The following is a 22,245-nucleotide window of genomic DNA, read 5'->3' on the forward strand; positions in this document are numbered from 1 at the left end:
CTAGTAATGGAAGGCAATCATGCCTCCAGCTTGGGAAGACATCATAATTTAGAACAACACAGCCAGCTTGATTTTCAGAAAAGAGTGATGGGACGCAATAAGAAGTGTCCAAAAACTCCCAAGCTGACTTTTCAGTGCACCGAATACAACACTTCAAACACAAATTCAAATAAATATTGAATAATCAAAACAGCTTGGTGGTTGAGTAGCACTTGTAATGTACCATGAAAAGCTATTTTCCTAATGGACATTTGGGGATTTGGGCGCAAAGTTGCTTCCACATGCAGATGCTGGACAGGAAAGCTCTTGATCAGCTCTGCAAAGCTGAAAGGACTTGCTCATTTTAGAACTGACCTGAAAAACACATTTGGGAATGAGGAGAATAATCAACATTTATGCAAATAATGCTGCATGGTTTGACTGAGTGGCACATGAGGAAGTTTATACAGTTTATGACCAGTAATCACATTATCTGAGATGTCTGCTAGAGTAAACTGAAGGAAGGAATGTCTGAATATGTTAATTGAAATAAAGAACTGCTGAAATACCACAGCAACTGTGCTCCTACAACTTGGGCTGAAGCAGAGCTACTTGGAGTCCAGGCCATCTATTACAAATGAAAGACACAACAAAGGGGGGAATTTGGTGGCAATGGCACTCTGGAGTCTGCTGGAGTGGCCAACTCTGTTATCCAGGGGAATTCTACCAGGCTTGCTGGGAGATGATATCTCTAAAGAGCCATTTGGGCTTTGCAATCATTAAGAGAACATGGAAAGTAAGAAATATTAATAAGACTTGGGGTTTAGTCCTCTCTCAGTTTTTCCTTTCCTTTGTTAGTATGCCCAATACATTTTACTTTAATGCCAGAAGGGTTGGGATTGGAAGGAACCTTAAATTTCACCCAGTTCCAACCCCTCCCATGATCAGCGGCACCTTCCACTATCCAAGCTTGCTCCAAGCCCCATCCAACCTGGCTTTGAATTCCCACAACCTTATTTTTTCTCAAGTACAGGGGTACTCATCTTGTAAAACACAAAATATGTCCTGACAGGAATTACCTTGGGGCTTGAATCCAACCAGAACAATGTGGCCAGGGCTCACTGCAAGGAAATCCCTGGAAACAAGCAGCTGTAAAGTGTGCAGAGCACCTTTGCTCTCTTATTAATGAATGCACCAATGTCCCATAAATGCAGCTATTTTACCCACTGTAAAATACACTGCATGGTACCACTGGTACAACGCCCAGACAGTAAAGAATATCAAACTCTAACACAAATTCCATTATTCCACCAGAGAGGCTCAGCTAATGATTCCAATTCCACACTCTTTGTCAAGTTAAAAGACACTGTAGACACTTAGATTTTTGATATATTTAACAGCTAATTACTCATTGTTTATTCAGAGCTAAAAATTGAGTACCAGCTGTGGCAGTTCCCCACATTGTCCCCAAAGACAGCAGGGTGGTTGTTTTGATCCAATAACCAGTTAATTTTCATGGCAGGCAGAAAGGAAAAGGGAAACTTGCCAGAAGCATGGATTTTACCATAAGGAAATGACCGGCAGGTGGTTCTGGGGCACAATTATCCTGGATTTGTACATTTATCTGGTGTAATCCTTAGTCCTGGCTATGGCAACTATGATTATTTGGCTTTATCTTGTTATTGTTACAGAATTCCTGTGGCACTTGGCTCAGTCCCAGCAGAAATTTCCCACACACACTGCCACGCACTACAACTGCTCCTACTTAAGGTTTTATTTCAGTACACTTGCATCCTCTGAGATTTTGTAGTTTTGTTCTTGAAAAATACTTTTAAAATCCATCCTAGCAGTATCAAATATGGGATGGTTTATTTATTTTTCCAGATGAGTAGATTCTCCCTCTATTCCTTCCAGCTGTCTTCCTTCTCTAACTCTTTCCAAGGAGGCTGAAGATTTTTTTTTTGCATGGTGCATTCAACAGCTCTAAGGGAGCCATCAGCTTCCAATCACCTCAAAGCTTCCCCTCTTTACTGGGAGTTTCTGATCCTGTCTAACCTGGCCTCGGACACTGCCAGGGATCCAGGGGCAGCCACAGCTTCTCTGGGCACCCTGTGCCAGGGCCTCCCCACCCTCTCAGGGAACAATTCCTCCCCAGTATCCCATCTAACCCTGCCCTCTGGCAGTGGGAAGCCATTTCCCCTTGTCTTGTCACTCCAGGCCCTTGGTCACTGACCCTCTCCCTCTTTCATGTTGGCTCCTTCAAGTCCTGGATGGCCACAATTAGGTCACCCCAAAGCCCAGAGCTTTTCCTACCACTTATTACCATACAGACCTCATTGAGTATTTGCTTCTGCAAGGACATCATGAAAGAGTTCAGTGAAGTGGCATATCAATAATTTCCACCTGAATTAGACACCAAGCCTTGGCTGCCCAACTGGCAGGGAGGGCTTAAATATCCAACTGCTCCCTTTCAGACATTACCCTTCTGCCTATGGAGATGCCAGAGACCTTGTTGTCTTCTTTGCCCCATCCCTGGAAGTGTCCAAGGCCAGGCTGGATGAGACTTGAAACAACCTGGGATAGTGGAAGGTGTCCCTGCCTATGGCAGGGGGTGGAATGAGATGGCTTTTAAGATCCAACCCAAACTAGTCTGGATTTCTGTGATTCTTTACCTTTTTTAAATCTGTGCTTCCTTTAGGGTTTCACTGCAAACAACCCTTGTTATTCTCATTTGCTGCTGCTGTACAGATCCCATCAGTTCCCTGCCTTACAGCACATCTGTGATGCATCTGTTCCAACAAGAACTCCAGATGTCCAGAGCACATGGATCTCACCATGCTGCTGTAGTTTTCAAGACTTTGAGCATTAGCACAAGAATCTGCATATTTGGTCTTGGTCTGGTTGCTTGGCTGGTCTAATCAGAATAAAATCTTACATCCCAAGACACCTTCTTCCTTGTTTTCTACCTTAAGTTAATCAAATTCTACCCTATCCCTGTATTTCCTCCACAGAAGATGAATTTCCTTAAATTGCTCATTTATCCAAACCATTCACTCCCCAGGTTCCCTCCAGACTTCCAACTATAAATGACGTTTTGGCTGAAGTGAAATTAATCTCAAATGGCAGCTGGTAAAAGGAGACATCAAACTCCATGAGAACCTTGGAGGCACTGCTAACCAGGTTGTTCACCTCCTGCTTCTCACCCTGTTTTATTTGGGAAAACAGACTTCAGTAGGAACATACCACATGTAATCTTTAAGCTGCATCAAGCTGGCTAATAATTTGTGTGGCAACTTTACAGAGAAAAAGGAAAAAAAAAAATAGGGTTGGAAAAAACCTTTAATATCCCCAAATCCAACCAACAACCCAGCACCACTGCTGTCACCACTAGCCTACGCCCTCAAATGCCACATCCACATTTTTTTTTTGACCACTTCCAGGGACGGGGACTCCACCATCTCCCTGAACAGCCCATTCCAATGCTTGACCACACTCTCCATGTTGAAATTTTACTTAATATCCAATCTGAGCCTCCCATGGCACAAGTTGAGGCCATTTCCTCTCGTCCTACCTCCAGTTTCCTGAAGGAAGAGATCGACCCCATCTGGTTCCACCTTCCTTTAGAGAGTTAAAGAACAATAAGGTGTCTCCTCAGACAACAAGGTGGCTCTCTCCTCAGCAGCCTCACTGATTTTTGGGAGTTCACTAATAGTTTTGAAGATCCCACGGGTAACATGTGTCCCATGTTATTCCAGTGTGTCCCATGCCCAACATCCCTCATAATTTACCAAGAGAATATTTCCACCAGACAAATTTTGGACTAAATGGCTTCCAAGCAGTAATTCCCAGTTCTCTGTGGTAATAGTAGGTAGGTCACACAAAGGCAGTATTTTGAAGCTTGAACCCAAGTCCTCTGTGCCAAACCAGCCAATTTCTCTAAGAACAGGGGCTCAGACAAGTGGTACAGCCAGCAGCTTCAAAATTATTCTTCTTCATCTGAAATGATATTTAAATACAGTCACAGACCACATTTTCTCCCAAGCTCTTACCAGGAAGAAGCTAAATATTTCATGCTGGATCCAATTACGATGCAATCAATTTTAACTGATTCTGCTCTGAGTAGGCATAAATATTTCTCATAAAGGAAGTTAGAATAATTGATTGATTTAGATTAATAGAGAGAAAGTGAACTGTATTACAAACAGCTGGGAATTAACTTTGCCCTTGCAAGCATGAAACAACACCAAAGGTCTCTCAGACTTTAAGTATGTACAAATCTGAAAGGAAGAGGAATTTTTCAAAGAGGGCAGAAAGATCCACTTAGCACAGTAGTGATTTAAGGCTGGAACACCAACAACTTCCTATTGCCATACTAATGTCCTGTCAACTTTGAGTTCCAGACGCAGCTCTTGATTTCAGCTGCAAAATGTCTATTTCTGCATTAATTCTCTTGCTTCATTCAAAGTCCAAGTTCTCTTTTTCATATATGATTATTATTTTACCATCAAAAATGTGCCACAAACTTTTGTTTTTCTTTTCCTTCTTATTTTTTCCTTTATTTTCTATTTTGGGTATTCAGTTGTTAATTGAATGACCACAACTGAGGGTTTGCTAACCAAAACCAGGAGTTTTTCCTTGTCTCCAGTGGGAAATTAACTGCATGACTATGGCTGGAGATGGGGCAGTGTCTTGTCAGGAACCAATACACTTGAGTTTATTGTTCTCCCTTCCCTGATGTCTGGGAATTTCTTCCTTAAGAACCCACATAAGGTGCATCTTCAAACCTCATCTGACCTTCAGCACAGCCTGGATTGCTCCTCAAGGTGAGGAAGAGCATCTCAAAGGAGTGACCTATTGAGGCTTTAAGAATAGCCCAAAGGATAAAGGAATGAGGTTACATCTGTGCTGCAAATTCTTGGAAAGGAGCACCACCCCATGCTGATTCCTGAGCAGAACAAGCTCCAGCAATCCTTCACTTTGCTGTTTCCTAATAGCAGGAAATCCACCTCTGCTCAAAATAAGCTCTAGGGAAGACTCCTAAAGAGGCTGACTAACGTAGGGAGCACAAAAACATTAATGAACTAGGAGGTGTTTGAAAGACTCCTCTGTCAGCAAGAGGAAAATCCACCGCTGCCTTTGGAAGAAGCCCAAATCTGACAGAACCCCAAACCTCTGTCACTCTGGCTGATGCAGTGCCAAGGGATGCCACTTCCCAGCTAATGGAAGAAAAGGGAGAAGAGTCTTCTGCAGGGTTAGCACATAAAATACAGACAGGTCCTGGGTTGGGCAGTTTCACCATCTTGGAAATATGCTGGGCTCCAAGAAAGCCATTCCCACTCAGGCACAGGACCTTGGAACTGCCATCTGATTCTAGGAAAGTACCAGTCCAGCATCTAACATTAAAAAAAAAAGCCCAAAACCAAACTAAACAAGAACCCTGGTGGAAACCATTAAGAAAAAAAAAAAAAAAACACATCTTAAACATTTTCCCATGATATACATTCTGTACCACTGTTTGAAGTTCCATCCATCACATCCAATGACTGTCCTGCCTGCTTCCTCTGGATTTTCTCGCTCCTGGCCAGGATATCCTGGCAGACAGCCCCTGGATCAGACCCTGAAGTTGCTTGGTTCTTCTTTACCATCAGTTGTAACACCACTGTAAATTACTGCCTGCAATTAGTGTTTTCTGGGGATAAATGAGATGAAGCAAAGCCTCACCACAGGGGAATGGTGACACTTGCTAAGGTTGTCATGATGTGCTTCACAGAAAAAAAAAAAAAGTGTTATAGGGGGGTAATTATGTTTCTCTCATCAAAAGACTAAGACATATTTTCCATTAATTTTAAGGTTACACAGGCGCGTAACTCTCAAGGGAGAAATCAACCAAAAAACCCCAAAACAAAATAATTTGATCAGGCAAAGCAAAGCAAACATTCCAGAAAAGAGAAACCATTGAACACTAATGGAGATCATAGAATCATACTTTTGGGTTGGAAAGAACCTTAATGCCCATCCAGTGCCATGCCCTGCCATGGGCAGGGACACCTCCCACTATCCCAGAGTACTCTAAGCCCCAGTGTCCAGCCTGGCCTTGGACATTTCCAGGGATCCAGGGGTAGCCACAGCTTCTCTGGGCACCCTGGGCCATAGCCCCACTATCCCAGGGAACAATTCCTTCCCAATATCCCATCTAACCCTGCCCTCTAGCAGTGGGAAGCCATTCCCTGTGTCCTGCCCCTCCATCCTTTGTCCCAAGTCCCTCTCCATCTTTCCTGCCAGCACCTTCAGGTACTGGAAGGCTACAGTCACTCCAAAGCTTCTCCTCTCCAGGCTGAACAATCCCAGCTCTCCCAGCCTTTCTTCCCAGCAGAGCTGCTCCATCCCTCTGATCATCCTGGAGCCTCCTCTGGGCTCTGTCCAGCAGCTCCAGGTCCCTCCTGTGCTGGGCCCCAGGGCTGGGGCAGCTCTGCAGTTGGGGTCTCCCAAATGTGAGATAGAGGGAAAGTTGATAATACCAGAGAAACTGAAGAGCTGAGGAGAAACCTGTGACTGACCAAGTCAAGCCCTTGGAAGCAGCTCTAAGATCCTCCATTGTTATGTTTTATAGACAGCCAAAAATCAGAGCTGGTGTAGCAGAATGTCTCTGTCCAAAGGACAGAAAGTTCAGGAGCACTGATTATAAAAACATCCATTTTCCAGCAGGAAAAAGTGATTTAAGCCACAAGTTGCTGCTGAAACCCTGGTTTCTGACACTGAAAAACAGAGGACATGCCAAACCAGAGTTGACAGTTCTGTGCCTCTGGTCCCAGCACGTGGATATCTCCTGGAAGAGCCAAGAGTGTTCAGACCCCTTGGCAACAGTCCTGAAACAGGGAAAGCAAACACTGTGCCATTCTTTAATCCCACTAAATACACACATCAGTTGGAGGCTGATCCCAGAAAAAGCAATGCAGACAGACAGAGGAGACCAAATGCACGCTACAGGAGGATAATATACCTATTAACATGGGACAATTGGAAAAAAATACATGAAATTGGTTATTTGTAATGAAATTATAAGCCTGGAGAGCAGAGGGAATGCAACTTCCCAAGTTTAAATATCCAAGGCCTCATATCACATAAGGTTATTATGAAACTATGAAAATACACTGGATGAACATTAAATAGATTAATAGTGAGTGAGCTGAGGTCTCAAAATGCAACCAGGAATAAATCCCTTCATCAGCCACATGCAGACACACACATCCAGGTCTGGGAATGGTTTAGAAATGCAGTGTCCTGACTGGGGAGGGACTGGACACCACCAAGATGCTGCGGAGCCTCTCCTTCCTTTAGAGATTAAAAGAGTTGCAGACTTTGAGTGTACTCAGGGTAAATATACAGGCTCATACCAGGACCAATTTTCCTCCAGCACCTCCCTGCCATCCCTGCTGGAGGTGGGACATTGTCCAGGAGCACTGACACAGGGTGTAGGTGTGCAACCATGGTATAACAAGAGTGTGCCTGGCATTAGCCGAGCAATGGGGGAACACTGTGTGGTTGTGTGGGGCAAAACTCAGAGAGTGAAACTAATCTCAGTCCTTGGAGAGGAGTCCAACTCAATGGCCATGTCCCAGAACCTTTGATTTCATCAGAAATGCTCTTCAACTGCCTTTTTCTGTTTCATCAAGCAGAGACTGAGGAATGAAATGCCCAGACTTGTGCTGCCTTAAGGTCCCAGGGCAAAAACTGCTTTCCCTGTGGAGAAGAGCAGCCCAGCACACCTTTCTTCTACCACGGGAAGAAGGAAGGAGAGTTTTCTTTCAGAAGGGGGATACTTTCCTTAAGAGGTAGGATACTTCCTTTAGAAGTCAAATATATTCTTTTAGAAATGGGGTATTTAACTTTTCAAGTGCTGTGTCAACGCTGGGGTGGAATTGTTCATTAATAATGATGGTGGTGACTGGGACAATAAACACTGTGAGGTTACAGCAACCCAATCATTTATTTAGCCCTTTTCCTTTTGCACTTCTCAGGCTCAACCCCACACCCACCTAACAGTAGGGTTTGTATTTTGGCTGAAGCTGGAAGCATGTTCTGCTTAGCTAAGTCCCTGATGGCTTTGATGGGATGAGACAGGGAAGGGTGAGAGGCTTAGCTTGACTCACAGCTTTTTCCTTCTTCTCTGTTTCTGGGTTTAACCTCACAGACAGCACTCACAACCCAAAATTAGCCCGACATCTAAAACTCAGAATACACAGAGCTACTCCATGGATGCTTGTTATGCTTGAAGGCTAATTAGAGCCAATAAAAATAATATCAAAATGTTCTGTGCTCTGCCTGGCTGCTGAATGAGAAGGACAGTGCAAATCAGTACTGAAGGGAGAGCAAATGTGTGGTTTTAATGTATTTTAATGTTTACTAATCCAGCAGAGACATCTGACACCCACCAGGCATGTTTTCAGATAGCTGAAAATTAACAGAGATCATGCCACTAATTACAAAAACAATTAAACAAAACCAAGGCGGCACATTTTAATTAAAGAATCTTCCCTTTTGTTGTTTTTTAAATCTATGCCGTGTCATATTTCAACAGTAAAAAAATCCCAACCCAAAGCTCCAATGTGCTGTCATTTGGGTGAAATTGCCCTTGAAAAAAAGCAGCCACCGTTTCCCATCTGTCTGCAGAATAAAGAATTAATGAAAGGAAACCCTTAGTCAATTTAAAAATAATGAGCCATCAATATGGAGCTGCTTCAGCTCTATCAAACTGAATTAACAGCTCATGGGTTTTTTTGTTTTTTTTTTTTTCTTTTGCCTCTGTCTCCTCTTCCCCTTTCTTTTTTTAAAAATCTAGTTGATACTAAAAGGCAAAAAAATCCTAAATTTCACACTTCCCAACCACCCGATTCCTTGTCTGGTTATAACAGATAAAATTTGCTAACTTAGGTTGGGCTTAACCTTACTAAACCAGGAGTACAACTTTCTAGCACCTTTTTTTGACACCTGAACTGCAAGCAGGAATCAACCATGCCAAGGATTTGGGCAAAACCCATCACAAGCAAAGGAAGTGCCCAGAGCAGCCAGCTTATATGGGATAATTCTAATTGTACCCCAAGTAAAAACCACTTAAATCCCCCAGGTGATGGAGGGAACAGTTCCCTGAGGATCCTGGGTTCCAGGGAAGCTCAACAATCATCCAGAACAGGCTGTGAGCCCACAGAAGGTATCTTTAACCTCACACTGAAGTTTGCATGAACACTGCACAACCCAAGCAGTGATGCCTAGAGAGTCAACCCAGAACAGAGGCTAGACAGTGTTAAGGGAATGAAGTGGATATTTGTTAAAAAGGCCTTCAAAGGATACTCTTTGGGCAGTACAAGAGCCCAGCTGTGGCTCCACCCAAGATGGATGGCATGTCACGAGTTTTCACACTTTTATAAGTTTTTGTCCATTTACATGTTGGGGTTAATTGTCCAATTACAGCTCCAGGTTATGAAGTGCCATCTCTCAGATTGCTCTCCTCAGTTCCCTGTTGTTTGCACCTTTTGGGCCTGAAGCTACAATGGTGTCCTTGGTTCTCAGGCTGGAAAATGATTGTTTTGTCTGACTGAACTGTGAGGAGAACTTGCTAACACTTTATATGAAGTTCAGAGTTATACACTAATGCAGTACAGAATCTGGAGAATATGAAAGCTAAAATTTAAGGCATCAGCAAAACCCCGCACAAAGCTATTTATATACAATTTTATCACCTATTTCTCCTCTTCCCTTCCACGTAGACCCAGTGAGGCCCAACAAAAGTAATGTATTTTGAATTAATGATGAAAAACACGTCCTGCCAATCCACCTCCCATGCTGGCATTTACTGGTTCTCAGGAGCTGTTTGTAATCTTGTATTCTAACCACTATCAATTATCATAAAAGGTTGAAGTCTTCACCTGCTGTTTGATAAATAATGCATGAGAGAGATTAGCAACAGGCAAGAAATAGCACTGCCAGATCTTTAACACTTAATATCCAACCAGCCCTGGTCCCCAGGGACCTGAACAAAAAGCCTCTGCTCCAGGAGCAGAGCCTGGGCAAAGAAAGGTGCTTTACAAGTGCCTTATACAGAGTTTCACAGATCTTTTGTGGTTTGCCTGTGGTTTGCCTGATATGTTGTTAATAAAATAACTGGAATAGCAGGAAGCTCTTTGAACTGGTATCATATGACATTCCAAGGGGGAAGAATAACATCTCAATAACCTGAGAGCTCTGTGAGAACACTGATTAATCAAGGAGGTATTTTCCCATCTTAATGATTCTATGATTCTAGGAATTCTTCTTATAGAAATACGTATTTCATTCCACTGTTACCGAGCTTTTTTCTTTAATTTTTTTGCCCTTTCTTCTTTTTTCTGTCCTCTTTTATTTGTTTCTTTTTCTTTTTTTTTTTTTTTTTTTTCAATAGACAACATCATCCTTCAGGCCCACCCTCAAACTATCTACTACCAAAGAAAAGTAGCTTATCCTTCCCTTTCAGCTCCTCTCAGCCAGAGATCCTTAAAAACCAGATCCCCCTGTGGGAAAGGTGGAAGGAATGAACACCCATGGTGACAACACACCTCCAGGAGAAATGGTTTCTCACTGCTGAGTTCAATTAAGTTCCTGGAGGGGCATTAGCAGGAGCACTAATGCTGAGCAAAAGCATGAAACAAACCTCATATGGTCACTTAATAAATTTAACAAGTTAAAGCATTATGAGTTGATACTGATGGGATTTGAAAGGGTTTTAATAACCCAGGGCAGTCCCTCAGCATCTCATGGCAGGTGGAGGTGAAGCAGGAAATCCCTCACAAAAGCCTGGAGCAAGCACAGGAGGATGAACCCAGCCTGTGGATCCCCAGCAAAGAACTCCCTTGTCCTGCTGCACACACAGCTTAGAGGGAGATGCAGATCCTGGTATTCCCAGGCTGGAAAGATCCAATGGACACAGTCAAATGCTGAGGAGTCACAAGATTATTTTTTTTTTTAACCAAAGCTTTGCTTTTATAAGAGAAGTGGGAGAAATTAACAGCAATCCTTCATGGACCAAGGAAGGCAAGGACAAGGGAAGAGAAGAAATGGTTCCAAGGATATTCCCATTGGAGAGGTGGATGCTGACAGCCCATCGGGGGTGTGAGGTCCCACAGAGAAACAGGCTCTGGGGGACAACAGGCTTAATGTATATTCTAAAAAGTTCAAGGGTAAAAAATAAATGCCAGAAAATTCCTTTACTAAATAAGTAACAACAAATGGGCTTTCACTTACCCAATTTAGAAAGCCAAACAAGGGAAAAAAAAAAAAAAAACAAAAACAAACACCTTTTCTTTCCCCATAAAAACCCAAGGGGCAAAACATGACTGCATAGAAAATTATACCATAAACATCAATCATTTGGTGACCCTGTTACCTTCCTTCACTGGGAAATTTCTTGGTATCTGATGAGATATAGTTTATCAAAAAAATCACTCTGCTCCAATCCTAAATGACAGATAATTCAAACTGTGCCTCAAATTAGTTGCTATAGGATCTGGAAGTAGAGATAAGCCTCCTGTTCTGATACAGGAAGCAAATCATGGTGTGGGTTGGAAATGACCCACCCTTTTGTTCCACCCCTGCCATGGACACCTTCCACTGTCCCAGGTTGCTCCAAGCCCTATTCCATTTGGCCTTGGACACTTCCAAGGCAGGAGAGCCCCCCAGGAGACCCAGGCAAGCCAGAAGAGAATCCCCCAGGGGTCTCTGATCTGTGGGGTAAGCAGAGGAAATGGAAATAGATAAAAAATGACACTTGACAGATAGGAAGAGCAACTCACAGGCCGCAAAACTTATAAAGAAATTAGGACATTCAACAGTTAATTGCAGTGAGGGATCATCATTCCCAAAAGAATCCCCAATGGGACTCAGTAAGATTTTTGTTCCTAAAAGGAGTAAGACACAAAGGTGTTAACAGAGGGAGCAACCAGGTGAAAATCACAGATCATTAATGCTGGAAGAGACCTCTGAGACCATTGAGTTCAACTGTTAACTCAGCACTGCTAAGGCCACCACTACCCCATGTCCCCAAGTGCCACATACACGTGTCTGTGACATTCCTCCAGGGAGGGGTGGATTTGCCACTGTCCTGGGCAGCTGTGGCTGGGGTGGACAATTCTTTCAGCGAGGAATTTCCCCAATATCTAACATCAACACTAGCACAGCTTGAAGCTGTTTCCCTGTGTCCTGTTCCCCTGGCTGTCCCCTCATATCAGGGAGTTGTGCAGAACAAGAAGGGTCCCCCTGAGCTTTCTTCTCTTCATCAGATTTGAGGATTATCCACCAGAAACCACAGAGAGGGGAAGAAACATCCCATAGGCCACATCTCAGGCCAGCACTGCATCTTCTCCCCCATCCCTTCGTGTGCTGGGAGGAACTATTGGAAAGACTTGGATGGATCAAACAGAGGGTGTGGAGCTGCATGTGAGGGGAAAGAGGATCAGTAACTAAATAAAAAAATAATATTAAAAAAGGAGCAGAAACAAAAACCATCAAAAAACACAGACACGCTTGAAAAATGAAATGTTTCTCCTTGCTTCTGCTTTCCTCAGATATGCCCTTTCTGAAAACTATTAATTCCTTGCATGGAATATAATTTGTTACAGAACTACTGTTCTCATCCTGTTGTGAAAGTGACAAAATAATAAGCCCAACACAAATGCTCAGCAGTGCATTTCAGAAGCAACATGTGCCAGGGTTTTCATTGGGTTGGTAAACCATCCTGAGAAATAAAATTTTATGCCTGGTAGCAGCAATGTATAATTATTCTTCTGAAAAGAATTAATATATATTTGGGCAAAAACTTGGTAAAATATTAATAGATAATGGTTTGGGGTTGGAAAGGAACTCCATGTAGTTCTGTCCCCCTGCCATGGGCAGGGACACCTTCCGCTATCCCAGGCTGCTCCAAACCCCAAAATCCAAGCTGGCCTTGGACACTTCCAGGGATCCAGGGGCAGCCACAGCTTCTCTGGGCACCCTGTGCCAGGGCCTGCCCACCCTCCCAGGGAACAATTCCATCCCAATATCCCATCCATCCCTGCCCTCTGGCAGTGGGAAGCCATTCCCTGTGTCCTGTCCCTCCATCCCTTGTCCCCAGTCCCTCTCCAGCTCTCCTGGAGCCCCTTTAGGCTCTGGAAGGGGCTCTGAGCTCTCCCTGGAGCCTTCTCTTCTCCAGGTGAACACCCCCAGCTCTCCCAGCCTGGCTCCAGAGCAGAGGGGGCTCCAGTTCTCGGAGCAGCTCCATGGCTTTCTCTGGACTCCCCAGAATCCCCTCTCCCCTGCTGCCCATGTTGCCCAGGGCACAGGGGGGTTCTGGGTCCCAGCTCTCATATGCACAGAGAGACCTCTCCCCAGGTCCTTCTCTCAGGGCTGCTCCAGTGCTCATCCCCAGCCTGGATTGATCCCAGGGGTTGTCCTGATCCCAATGTATCATCAGCACATGGTCTGGTTAAAGCCCCTGAGATTCTTGTCCCTTAAGACTGCAACTCCCCCAAACATCTCCAAAAAAAAAAGGGCTTATCAGAAGGAGAAAATCATCCCTAGGACTGGGGTAATGGTATAACTTAGAGACAGCCAGAAGGTCCAGACTTAATGATTTATTTTAATCAGGCCCTATGTTCCTAAACAATTGTGTCAATAGGATAAAAATGTGAAATAGCAGAGTAATGATGAGAAATGATGGTTGAATAAAGGAGGAAAAATCTCTCAGAGCCACAGAGCAGAACATTTGGTTTGATTAGCATGACTTTGAAAATCTAAAAGAATACAAGGAGCTTTCACACGAGACTGTGCAACAACACAAAATAACGAATGTAATTTATATTTGAGCCAAGCAGGGCTTTGAAATCCATTATTTATTTAATTATTTTACTGTTCCAAGCACTCTGGTGTTCGAAACAAGCAATAACTTAAGTGTGATTCTTATGAGTAATTCGAAATTGGAATAAAGAGGAAAAATTCTGATGTTTTGGAGCAATCTGCTTAAAAATAGGGAATATGAGGGAGAAACATATTATCCATGAATTGCTAAGCAGTTATCCACCATTTTAAGGTCAAAATAAAATTAGTGCAATTAAAGGAAGCTGAGACATGAGCATAATAAAGCCATTTTTCATGTGTTTTCCCCTTCTCCTCCCCTTTTTTGGGGCGAAGGGTTAGAAGGGTTATGAAAACATTGAGGACAGCTCATAACTCACCTGGTCCAGATCCATGCTGCCAGTGTCACATCCAGACACATGTTGAAGAATGGGAAATGCAAAGCCATACCTGCTCACCCAGGTGTGAAAAGGGCCTGGGGTTAAATCATCACTTTAAATGGAAATTTAGGTGAGGTTTCCTTGGAAGGAAGTAATTTTTCAAAAGCATGACTGGCTTATAGAAATCACCTCAGAAAAGTAATGGGAATTTTGTCCTGGGGGACAGACTTCCCAAGATTCTCAGGCACCTCCTGAAGAGACACAGGATCCCAGGGTGGCTCAGGCTGAAGGGAGCTCCGTGGGCATCTGGTGGCACCTCCGTGCTCCAGCAGGGCCATCCCAGAGCCCAGGGCACAGCACTGTGCTCAGATGGGTCTGGAATATCCCCAGGAAGGAGATCCCACAGCATCTCTGGGCATGGACCCGGCTCTGCTCTGGGAGTCCAGCAATTGCACCAGCAATGGCACCAGAGGAATGGGCAGCAGGAGCTGATGCCCAGGAAGTTCCACCTGGACATGAGGACGAACTTCTTCCCTATGCAATGACTCAGCTTCTCACTTTCTGGGTCTCTTATTGATTCATTATATCCCTGCTGTGCTCCAGAGGGAAGCAGGGAGGGGCCCTGTGCCTGGACACCACTCTTTCCATCCTGCTCCCTGGGTACTGCAATAAGACTTGCGTGCAAACCTTCCCTCTTCCAGCACTTTCACAGCCCTTAGGCACCATGAGCTCTCATTTTTAATGCAGTTTTGTCCATTTTAATCAAACGCTTCTTTTCCCAACAAAGTAAGGTGGGGAATTATTTTGACACAGAAGAAACAGAAGGAGTCAAGTTTGGGGGCCCATCAACACTTTTGAATGTGGTGTTAACTAGACTTGGAAAAGAACTGACAAGGCTCCAAACATTCAGATGGGATATTGGAAAAGAAACTCCTCCCTGATGGGGTGGAGAGGCCCCAGCAGGTGCCCAGATCCCTGGATCCCTGGCAGGTGCCCCTGGATCCCTGGAAGTATCCAAGGCCAGGCTGGATGAGGCTTGGAGCCACCTGGGATAGTGGAAGGTGTCCCTGCCCATGGCAGGAGGTGGCACTGGAGAGGCTTTAAGGTCCTGTCAAACCCAAACCAGTCTGGGATTCCTACACAGGACTCAGATGAACAGAAGTGAATTTTGAGAGCTGAGTTAACTTAGCAGAGCCCTGGCAGGTCCAAAAAGCTGATTCCAGACTGAGCACCTCCAGCACCCAAGAACCAGTAGAGCTGGGAATTTTGGAAAGGGAGCACCTGCCCAGAGAGCTCACCAGAGCTGAGGGAAGAAGGACAAATGGATTCTGAGCTGCAGGGTAGGGACTCCATTGTTTGACAAAGAATTCACAAAAAAACCTACTCCTCATAAAGCAGAAGATCCATTTTCTCTGGCGTAAGTGTCACACCTTTACTGGTGGCATGAGAGGAAACCTGAGCTCTCAGGACTGTGACAGCTCCGTAGGAGTCATTGCCATGGGACAACAGACTCATGCTGACCTTTCCTGGGAACTGGCTGGAGCAGCCTCCCCCAGACTTATCAGCCCTGCTTTGCACTCTGTTTTACACTCTAAAATTAAAGCGACATCAAAAGACTTAGAAAGCACGCTGCAGTTCAGGACACCAATCCCAACCATCACCTCCCACTCCCTGGAGAAAAACTGATTTTAAAAAGCCTCAAAATGTATCGAATCCTTCGATTCTTGCGCTGCTTTACTGGGACTGTGAAGGAGAAGACAATCCAGGAGCATTACTACTGAAACAACATTTGATGTTTCAAAACAATATGGAAGAAATAATTAGGGCAAATACATAGTTTTTTATTGGCAAAGGGAAATAGACACCATGGGAATATAAATGGATCATGTACCGTACTTGAATAATTTATTCTAACTACTCAAACTGTCGTAGATGAACTGTTCAGAAAAATTCTAGTCACTCTGAGTAGAATTTCCAGTAGAAAAGAAAATCCCAAACACATTTTGAAAAGACCTCAGCATTACAGAGCAGAATCGTGATCTACAACAATTACCCCTACCTCAAAATGGAGTCCAATTCCTAATTTTTGCCATTGAAACCTCATTTCTCTCCCTCATCCCTAAGGTAATTCAAGGACCTCTGTTCCACCTCTCCCAAGTGCACCAACACGAGGTTAGGAAATTTGTCCAGACAGCTGACAGCACAGAAATAAGTAAATATTTCCAACTCTAACCCTATTTTCTACCCTTAAGAATTAATCAGTTTCTCAAAGCATGACTTTTTTCTACTGCTTTCATCCCAAATTATCTTCTGATTTTTGAAACTTTGATTCTCTTTTTTTTTAAAGACATAAAAACAAAACAAACAAAAAACAAAACAAAAAAAAAACCCAAAAAAACCAAAAACAAACAAACAAAAAAACCCCCCACAAAACGAAAGAGGAGAATTGCAGAGCTCTTTAGCAACATCTCTGCTTAGGTCCCAACCACTGCTGATGTGCTGATAAATAGAAGCAGAATAATAAACTGATCCATTCTACAGCTTCCTCAGTTTTTACACATTTATCCTACACAAAAAAAAAAAACAAAACAAAACAAAAACAAACAAACAAACATGAGAACTGAAATCCATGGCATAAAAACAGCATTAGACAACAACTTGATTCATTACTTCTCAATGAAATCCTTAACGCCCAAATCTGGAGAACACATCACTTCGAAACAGAAATGAACAAACAGGCTGGAATGAAACAAAAATAATTTCCATAAATTTCATCCTCTTTTCCCATCTCATGCATTTATAAACTAAATCAAATTGTCAGGAAAGGAGTGATACTTCCTTGTACACATTTTGATTGAAGCACCTGCAGGCAGAGTTGAGAAGCAACACCTAAGAGCCAACTGCTGACATGAAAAATGGGGAAAAAACATAAATAAAAGCTATAAAAAATAAATATATTCTACATTTCATCTCACTGAAGTAGTTTATTAGCTGAGTAAATTATGGAGGAAATTTTTGACAGTTCTTGGGCCAGAACATTTAGAAAAATAAAGCAAGTCAGCTACAATTGGGTGTCTCTTAATTCCCTGGCACTTCTACCCTGTCACAGTCTTCCCACCCCAGCAGCAGCAGCAGCAGGAAGTCCTGTTGGAGAAACTTTCCTGGAATGTTCATTGTTGCTAATGGATTTCTATGGCCCAATTTAACCCCTTTCCCCAAGTCTAATCTGCACTCTCCTAAAAAGCACAGGAATGCTTTGAATAACCCAGAACTAGAGCAAGTGCTTCTCACAGCACCACAGAGTCTGCTTGGAAAGTGGATTCAGTTCAGTGAGGGACACCTTCCACTGTCCAGGCTGCCCCAAGCCCCAAAGTCCAACCTGGCCTTGGACACTTCCAGGGATCCAGGGGCAGCCACAGCTTCTCTGGGCACCCTGTGCCAGGGCCTGCCCACCCTCCCAGGGAACAATTCCTTCCCAATATCCTATCTAAACTTCACCTCTGTCAGCCTGAAGCCATTTGCCCTTGTCCTGTCCCTCCATCCCTTGTCCCCAGTCCCTCTCCAGCTCTCTTGGTTCCCCCTTTAGGCTCTGGAAGGGGCTCTGAGGTTTCCCTGGAGCCCTTCTCTTCTCCAGGAGAACACCCCCAGCTCTCCCAGCCTCGTTCCAGAGCAGAGGGGCTCCAGCCCTGGGAGCATCTCTGTGACCTCCTCTGGGCTCTGTCCAGCAGCTCCAGGTCCCTCCTGTGCTGGGCCCCAGGGCTGGGGCAGCTCTGCAGGTGGGGTCTCACCTGAGCACAGGGGCAGAATTCCCCCCTCCCCTGCTGCCCACACTGGGGGCTCAGCTCAGGGTAAACGAGGGGTTCTGGGGGCCAAGGGATGGCCACCTCTCACCCACCAGGACCCCCAGGTCCTTATCCTTTTAGAGCAGCATCCATAGGAAACCTGCTGGCTCCCAGATGATCCCAGGGATGAGCAGATGGGGCACAGCCAGTGTTCAGCCCCCAGCAGCAGCCACGTGGGGCACAGAATCAATACAAATCCACTCCTCCTGTTAGAATTTGTCCAGAGCATTCCACAAGGGTAACAACTTCTGACAGAAATTACTCAATCTGGCAGCTATTGGATCTAATGGATCACCTCCCTTCATATATAAAAACACAAAGCTGGAATAAACTCCACAGAGCAAGGCCTAATTTTGAACAGATGTTATTACAGGCTTGTACCAGATTTGTACTGATGGCTAATCTAATGTTTTAGACCTGGGATTAATGACCACAGAACAGCATAAACACCCAGAGATTCAGCAAAACACTGCTGAGACTCATCACTAAAATCACATCATCCACCTCGACTGCACCCTGAGCTGGAATGGCCAGACTGGGCCTAGACCCTCAGCCTGCAAGTGGCCAGATTTAATTCCAAGGTTTATTTATTGGCTGCAATACCTTAACTTAGATCTGCACACCACACCGCATCTCCATTGCCAGACAAATCAGACCCCAGGCTGGTGAAGATAAACTTGTAAAGAATGGTCAAAAGCTGGTAAAAAACATTCATAAACACTTTAGGGAGCTGTAAGATTGCCCAAAGATGTGGGAAAAATCGATGTGTGGGCAGAGAGCTCAGTGGCATGAACTAGATTAAAAATCAACTGAAGCACTTTCTCCCTGGAAACATTTCACAGGAACGATAACATCATATAAACTAACTATTTCATTTTTTTATCCATTATAGAAACAATGCCTAAAACAGTGCACCAAGTAAAAGCAAAATGCAAAAAGTCCTCAAAGTACCTTTATGGGGAAAAAAAAGAAAAATCAAGATAAAATCACAGTTTGGTGTCTTTCCACACCTATACATGCATTGCAAATTTGGGAAATGCTGTTCTCAGAATCCCTTGAAATGGTAAAACTAAGATGACTTTCCTTCATAAAGCTGATTTTTGAATGACAGGAAGCAACAGGTGAAAGTATTTTTGTTTAAAAAAAGATTGAGATTCTCATGAAGGCACTACAGGAATATCATGGAATTGTTTAGTTTGGAAAAGCCCTCCAAGGCTGAAGCACCTTCAAGTCATTAATTCATCCTTCTTCCTGAAACAGGAGGAAAAGTAGCAAATGAATATTGAGCCACAGCTCTTAAGTAATGCATTTCTTGATACACCTGTGCTCAGCCACGGAAACCTTCCAAATTTATTTTACTGAACAACTTTTCCCCTTAGCCAAAATGCCTGGGATAGCAGGACTCTTCATTCTTTAAGGCTAATTAGTTTAATTCCAGCCAGCCCTGGTGGTCACTGAACATTTAATTGAGCAATGAATATTCAGAGGCATCACTCCCAGTCCTTATCAGCACACCCAAGCAGACCTCTGCAGGGAGGCTGCAGATTTTGAGCCTCTGGGGACATTTTCTTCAACCCCTTTCAGTTGTCCCTGAAAACCAAGTTAAACCAGTTTGGACCAGCATGGAAATCATCAATGTGCATCAGCAGCCAGGTCCATTCTTCTAGCATTACATCTAATAAAACTGAAAATAAACTGGTCCAACAGAATTTGGGGGGGGGGGGGGTGGGGTGGGGGAGGAAGTGTGGAAACCCCACAGCTTTGTTTCCTGCATTTTTGTGCCCCATTTCCCATGAGTCCGTCCCCACAGAGGGTTATGGAAGGGGATTTGTAGCACGATCACATCCTCTGCCTCCCCAGGAAGTCAGGCTGACAAAAGGTTGCTGCTGAGGGAGCAGGAAGATGAAAAGGTGGAAAAATAACACTGGACCCACCTACAGCCATGAAAGCTGCACTTCCTTGTGTCAGACATCCCCAAGGAACATGGAGGGAAGAGAGCAAGAGGTTTTGGGATTTGCTCCCATTATTCATTAGAGCACTCACACCATCATAAGGGAAGCAGGGAGAAAAAAACCCACCAAAATAAAATCAAACCACACCAACACCGACTGATTTTTTTTTTTTCTAGGATGGGAAAGAACACTAAGCATTCCTAGCTGTGGAATTTTTTTGTTCTGGATGGAGCACCAAGACACCAGTTCCTATTTGTTCTCACATTAGAGGAATTAACTTTGGTCTGCTTGTTTCCTCTACCCCAACCTCTGCTTTCTATTCCAAATTCTAATTTAATCCCTAAATCTTTAAATCTTGCCTTGTATAAGTTCTTTCCCGAGAGTATACTTTCCATCAAAAACCCTGGCCAAAGATTCAAAGCCCTTGAGAATTTCAGGCTGCTCAGCTGAAGGGAAAAAGCAGGGATGGCTCTACATGGAGGCCTCCAAAAACTTGGGGTACACTGGCAATGAGAAACTCTGGTCTGGGAATAAGGCTCATTCAGTCTTTAAACAAGTCTCAAATCCAGTAATGAAATAGAAATAAATCAATGGATGAAAATAACTCTCTGCCTATTAAAAATCATCCAGAAAAACTCAGTTTTGCTGCTAATATGATCTGAAATACTGTCACCCAATTCAGTTCAACACAGGGAAAATCATAACATAATTCATTTATTCCTCAAGAAAGGTCAAATTCACTCCTTCCAGGATTGCTCACATGAGCACAATTATAATGTAATTTACTACTGTACCTAAATAACTTGATATAAAATGATATTCATCCCATGATGGAAATTGTGAAATCTTAACATCTCTGCTGATCTCAAGAAGATCTTTAAAGGTCAGGCATGGTACCTGTGTGCAACAAGCAACAGTTATTTGGGAAAATGGTTTTATTCTGTGAGATTTGCTGGTCTCTGACTTCCTGTGAATTAGGAATGATTGAGCTTAATGTGTCATAGCACAATGGATAACTATCTAATTCTAAAGAGCAATATTTTCTGTTTATTGTGTTGCCAGAACACAATAACCACATGCAGTGAGGGAATTAAATTTCCCAGTCACTGTTTTGAGATCTTCGTCCCAAAACCTTAGAAGAGCCATTCTAACCTCAACAACAGACCCTTGGAAATAAAGTGACATGCAAGAACTAAAATAAGGAAGGGATTTCACACTTTGAGTTAGAGACATATGTATATAGGCTGGAACAAAATTAGGTGGATTTTTATTTCTGCATCTCTTGGAAAGCCCAATGTAAAGTTTGATCACTAGAAATGTGGAACACCATGGATTTCTTATAAAGTTCTGTATCACAGACTGAGTTGGGTTGGAAGGGGCCTCAAAGCTCATCTCATTCCAAATCCTTTGCTGTGGGCAGGGACACCTCCCACTAAACCAGGTTGCTCCAAGCCCTGTCAAGTCTGGCCTTGGACACTTACAGGGATGGGGAGTCCAAAATTTCAGTATCTTTTTCTAAAGGTTTTCATAAAGATTTTTTTTGGTGGCTAGGTTTGCTTGGTTTTATTGATAACCCCTTGCTGTTAGTACATATTTATTTCTAATGAGTAGGGAGGATTAAATGCTACAAGAAACAAGCTCTGGCAGCAAAACCATTTCAGCTGAGGGGGTCATTCCACCAAAACTAAGCAGGCCACAACTGGAACACACCAGGACAGAACAGCAGCTTGCCAAGAACCAACACATCCGATTCAAAGAGCACATCCATCTTCGTAGTCTCCCTTGGATGCCCCTGACTGCAGGGAAAACCACCCCAGGAGGAGGGAAAAGAACCTGGTTTTATCAGCCATCCCATACAAGAGTTCTTCAGCACACAAGTGTATTAGAAATTGATTTATTGAGGAGTTCTACCCATAAATGCATTTATCCATCTGACTTTGAGCAACACCAGCAAGGAATTCCTGCCAGAATAACAGCACCCACATCTAATAAACCACAACCACACACACAGCACAAAAACAGGCCCGGCTTGCAAGGTTAAAAAAAAAAATACCCTGAACACGGAATAAAAAGCAGGAAAGGCTAGTAACTTATTCTCAGGAGTAACAGCTGATTATAATAGGGTAAAGCACTTCATCACATCACAATACTCTGCACAAATGCAATGCTCAGACCAACAGATCAGCCATCTGAGAACTCTATGACTTGTCAGGAGAAGTAAAATACTGAAGA

At 43.6% G+C, this 22,245-nt stretch overlaps 1 protein-coding gene across 5 annotated transcripts in view; it reads right to left on the reverse strand.

Moving 5' to 3' along the window:
• PCDH15 (protocadherin related 15) overlaps positions 1-22,245 on the reverse strand; it is a 264,399-nt gene that overhangs the window by 214,630 nt on the left and 27,524 nt on the right. The gene's annotated exons all lie outside the window — the stretch shown is intronic.

The sequence above is a fragment of the Cinclus cinclus genome, chromosome 7 (genome assembly GCF_963662255.1).
Source record: "Cinclus cinclus chromosome 7, bCinCin1.1, whole genome shotgun sequence".
In the NCBI taxonomy this organism is placed as follows: domain Eukaryota; kingdom Metazoa; phylum Chordata; class Aves; order Passeriformes; family Cinclidae; genus Cinclus; species Cinclus cinclus.